Source organism: Apteryx mantelli, chromosome 9, assembly GCF_036417845.1.
Source record: "Apteryx mantelli isolate bAptMan1 chromosome 9, bAptMan1.hap1, whole genome shotgun sequence".
Lineage (NCBI taxonomy): Eukaryota > Metazoa > Chordata > Aves > Apterygiformes > Apterygidae > Apteryx > Apteryx mantelli.
The window spans coordinates 1210877-1215972 of NC_089986.1; the positions used below are offsets into that span (position 1 = coordinate 1210877).

The following is a 5096-nucleotide window of genomic DNA, read 5'->3' on the forward strand; positions in this document are numbered from 1 at the left end:
GGGAGCCGCTCCTCCAGAGCAGCCCGCCACCGGGCGATCGGCGCGCTTTCCAGGGAGGCAGTCATAGCCTCGCAGGGCTCTCATCCCTCCAGCAAGTGTTGCACACAGTGGGCTTTGCACAGATGTGAGTTTAGCTTGTTTCCAGCAGAAACTTGTGCATTTGAAAAATAGAGCTTCGTTTCAGGCGTACTGAGCAAGACAATGCAGCTTAAAGATGTGGTCCAGCTAACTCATCTTCACTTTTTCTTTTGACCAGGGTATATAGATATCTTTGTTCCAGAAAGTGACTGGAAGTGACTGTTCTTCATACATTGCCTAGATCATGTTGAAGCTGTGGACTCAAGTAAGGACTTGGATACTCAGCCCCATAGTTTAGTGGGTATATGCCTATGTGGTTTATCATGCAGTGCACCAGAAATCTGTGGAAAAATGCACTACTTTTTCAGAGACAAATCTTAAGTAATGGGACTTGTTTTCCTTCAAATTTCAGGCCAGTTACTTTCCTTCTCAAGATTTGTCTCTGCAAGGACGCAGTGAAAGGATTATACCAGTAGCTGGAGGTGGGGTGGGGAGGAACAACTAAGCCAGCTTAAAGAGCCTGTGTCTGTCTTTGCTTGTGAACCTGCCTCCATTCTGCTTCACCTAATCCAGAGGAAGGTTAAAAAGCAACTTCATTGCCTGGCAACCTTAGATATCTGCTTGAAGAAATGTGTTCCTAAAGTGTATGGCCCTTAGTCTACTAGTGGAAAGAGTGACAGATGCAACAACCAAAACCAGAAACCATGCAAACCAGGGATAGAAGTTGTCTGCCTTATTTACTTATTTATTTTTAAGTGGTGCAGGTAGTTAAACATTTAAACAATCTCTCTGTGTGTAGGGAGGAGTCTCCATTACTTAAAGTCTTTAAATTAGAGAAGGATAACTTTCTTGAAGACAAATTGGAGCTCAAAGTGAAATGATTTTGTGTGCATTACGCAAGGTGAAAAAACCTCCTCTGTGCTGTGTGGTAAAGCGGTAGCCCATCTTTCTGTTTCATTTAGGCGTCTCTCTTAAGATGCTGTGCTCATCTGTCTTTTCTCTTTAGTAGATGATTATTTCTGCTTCCTTGATAGCTGTGGAAGAAAAATGTTTGGAATTTGAAAGTCTCAGCACACTTCATTCATGCTATGAGCTTCTAGTGTGATCTGCCTCACCACTTTCCTTTCGCACACATGTACTTTTGCTTTCTCCTATTCTACCCTAATAATGAAATAAGTGACTAAACTCCTATTTGGGGGTACTTAAAAAGGAAGAAAATGTTACTGTGTCCAAATTTAAAGTGAGTGAATGCTCTGTTCACCTACAGCTTACCTCAGTTATCACATGGTACTCCCCAAAAATCAGTTGCTGCAGAACCGATTACTCTGCATTGTAAGACACTGTCAATACCTGAGGGCAGAGAGTCATCTTGTTGTTTGGCGTAATGGAAAATGTATTGAGCATTGCAGCACTGAATGACTAGATCAAGAACTTTACACAAAGGTTATAAATAATTTAAATTTCCAATCATAGGTTATTCCAATTGCTGCTAATTTCACTGAACATAGAATAGGAGCCACATGACAGAAGCTCTGTCTGATTAAAAAAAAAAGAAAAAGATCTAGGTGATTAACTGAAATTCATTTATTTTGAGCATGGTATATTACATATATTCTTTGAGCTCTGTGAAAAATTAATAGGACTTTGAGTATCTAATTTTAAGCAATGAATCAACTCTGATTAATGTTCACAGTTTAAGTATTTTTAAAGTAAAATGACTTGTTCCAGTCAAAAGCAGTCAGTACAATGTACTGATTTCCCTCTTTCTGTAAAATCTTCCATATTTATTGAATTTTCTGGAACATAACACTAAAAAAATTATAGAATTATAGTTTACAGGCAACTGGTTTCACTATTCATTGATCAGGCAACCTGAATAGTTGTGTCTTCTGTGATTTTTAGCCATCTGTGCCAAAAAATGTGGGGGTTTTTTTGTAACATATCCATTGGTGAGCACAGCAAGATTTTTAATGGTAGCTGAAGGTAGTGTTTTTTAAGAGTTTTAGCTTTCTGTACTTAGCTTAATGGCATGGATGTTTCTTATCAAATCAAGGGAGTTTAAGATGGAAGAGAAGAAGATTTGGTTAAGGTGTGTCTAGGACACAGATGTGTCTGGAACAACTTATATCCAACTCATATGTAAGGAAATCCCAAATCTGTGCTGGGAGTTTAGAGGGTTTTTTTGTTTTCTTCTTTTGAGGGGGCTGCAACCATGCTATTCCTACAAATATAATAAGCCAGTTATCTCTAGTTCTTTGAGAGGCTTTTTATGGTATCTGAGATAGTGGAAATGATGCTACGGCTCCACATTTAGGTTTAATTTCTTTGTAGAAGCAGATATCCCAGAAGGGTTCATCTTCAGGCTGTGTGTTCATGGCATCTTCTGGCTTTGTATTTTCAGCAGGCCCCACATCTTAACTGGAGGTGTACTCATCTTAATACAGCCGTGCTGTCTGTCAAACTGTTATGAAACCGCCGTGCCAAGAGGTGTGGATAGTTAGCAGTTCTTTGTGCAAGCTTTAATGGAAAGCGGATCCAAACTCCCAGGCAAACCTAGCCAGCGCGTGGTGTGAGAAGTCCTTAGAGGAGCCCGAAGCGCTCTCGCTCCTCTTCTCAGCGCCCGGCGATCACATCACACTGCACAAAACGCAAAACTACTGAGGTCCTTGTGGGAGGAAATGGAGATCGTGCGGCCTGAGATGACTAAATGGTTTTTAGAGAAACCTCAGAAAGCAAGGTCAAGCTTTGAGTGACTTGTCTAAACTACAGCCACTTGTTCTTTGCTATGAACACCTGCATTTTCACACGTGCGAAATGAGTAAGTGGATAAAGGAAGGGTGTTTACGTGGAACAGCTGCAGTCGGAAGTTTTGCAGCTGCTTAATTCAAACTTGAAAACTAGGGTAATTTATTTGTAAAAGAAAATCATTGTGTATATTGTATCTTTTTCTCAGCCATACTAATTTCCTAATATGTTTTAGGAGTTTGCATTTATGTTTCTCCATAACAGGGTAAAACAAAAATGGCTGGTATTTCAAAGTCTGTTTGTGGAAAAACAGAGTAAATGTGCAGTTTTTTAAACTTAGGTCACTGTCTACTGTGACTTGTATCTGCACTGACACATTGCGAGTTTGATTCTTAGAAAAAGTTAACACACTTAACACCTTTTTATTGGGAAATCGCCTTCCAGGTAAGCTGTGGCTATTGGCAGTCTTGGGTGCAGAGAGAAATATTCAAGAAAAATGTACTCGATGCTTTCACAGGTGAAAAGTGCTAGCTAACATTTTATTCCACGTGACTAACAAGGTTTGCCTTGTTGCCAGTGCTTATTTTTCTTAGCCACACTTTTGAGAATATTTCAAATTAAATTTAATCAACTAGTGCTTCTGCTCAATGTATGCAGCATTCAGGTGTCCCTTGGCTGTGAGATTTTTCCAGGATCGTAAGAATCCTGAAAGGGGCTAACCTTTTTATAAAGACAAGGTTTCATGCCGTTGTTCACAAGGACAGTGAACATGAAGTCAAAAGGCTTCTACTTAAATTGTCATAGATTATGTAATCAGCTAGTTGTAGAGTACATTAACTTCATTCCTTGTTACCGTTTGTCATTTAACCTACTACTATGAGCATAGCTGATACTTGCAGTCGGAAATCAGCTATTACATGCTTACACATTTCAGTAAAACAAACAAAGCACGTTTATTTTAAGGAAAAAAACTCCCCATAGCTTTTATTTCTTAAAACAGGTCTTCATAATTGCTGTCTACATGGGTGTTCCTTGATGGAGAAAAAAAAAAAAATATATATATATATATATATATATCTGTAAGGGTGATTATTTTTTGTGAGGAATGTAATGAAAATGCTAATTCATTCTTTCCATGTCTGCTCTTGACAGACTTGGCCTTCTGACTCTACTGGTACAGACTAACTAACTTGGTCTATATTACTTACTGTGAATCTCACATAGTTTCCTGCTGGGGGGGGGGATCAGTGAATCAGTGAATGGGGAGAGTAGAGGAGGGAAGTTAAGAAATGGGAATAGAAAGCATTATATCAAAAATGGTGTGGTATGAAGCTTCAGATTTTTTTTATACTTAATTTCCACAGAATGGAGTGAAAAATATTTTGTGCTCAGTAAGCTTTTGGAATTTAACTTTGAAATTTCTGATACAGTATTTTTATATTTTATGACATGTCAGCAGAAACAGTATGTGTGTTGCTCCACTGGTGTGCCAGTATATATACAGTCAAAATACATATAGAGTATTTTTTTGACTTATATATATATATATATATATATAAAAGTACTAATATATGTATGCATATATATGAAGCCATTACTTACTATACTGTATATACTTTTGTTTTCCAAAGTGTTTTCCATGATCAAAAGCGAAATGTTCCATGGAGAATTCCAGTATTAACTGCCAGCTTGTGTAGCATCCCCTTGGTGGACCACTGGAAAATTGGGACTTCTGATGTGTACAACCTGCTGTGCAGAAACGCTCCAGGGCCTCGGAGTTCACTGGCCTCAGGGCAGTCCACCAGTCTGTCTGCTATTGCGGTAGGGCTCTTTCATGGGGAGTTTTGGCTTCTGAGCTAGAATTAAACCAGATTCTTAGATAGGAAAATATTGTATGGAATCTTTCTCCATCCACTTGTAAAATAAATTTTCTGAGTTTCCAGATAGATTGATATTTCCTATTTACAGTTTATTCTTGGCATTTACTTTGTTCACATGTATAAGACCATAATTTACTTTTGTCAAACATACTTATTCTACAATTAAGGCCAGGACAAAAATCCAAGCAAATGAAGAGCCAAAAGACGAGCATAAACCAGCCCTTTCTGCTTCACCCTATCTTTTCTCTTTATTTATAGGCAATTTGTCTAACTAAATTAAACAAATTGGCAGAATCTCAGACCCAGTTAAAGAATGCATGAGCTTCAGTGCAGGCAGTTTACTGTGTCTCCAGGGCATCGTTATTGGCGTCAGAGCTCACAGCAACCTGTTTC

General features: G+C 38.5%; 1 long non-coding RNA gene across 1 annotated transcript; it reads left to right on the plus strand.

Moving 5' to 3' along the window:
• The first annotated feature begins 262 nt into the window (after window positions 1-262).
• LOC106497123 (uncharacterized) lies at window positions 263-4765 on the plus strand. Its single transcript, XR_001294757.2, has 3 exons — window positions 263-343; window positions 2480-2896; window positions 4455-4765. It is a non-coding gene; the product is annotated as an uncharacterized lncRNA (long non-coding RNA).
• Window positions 4766-5096: the final 331 nt, after the last annotated feature.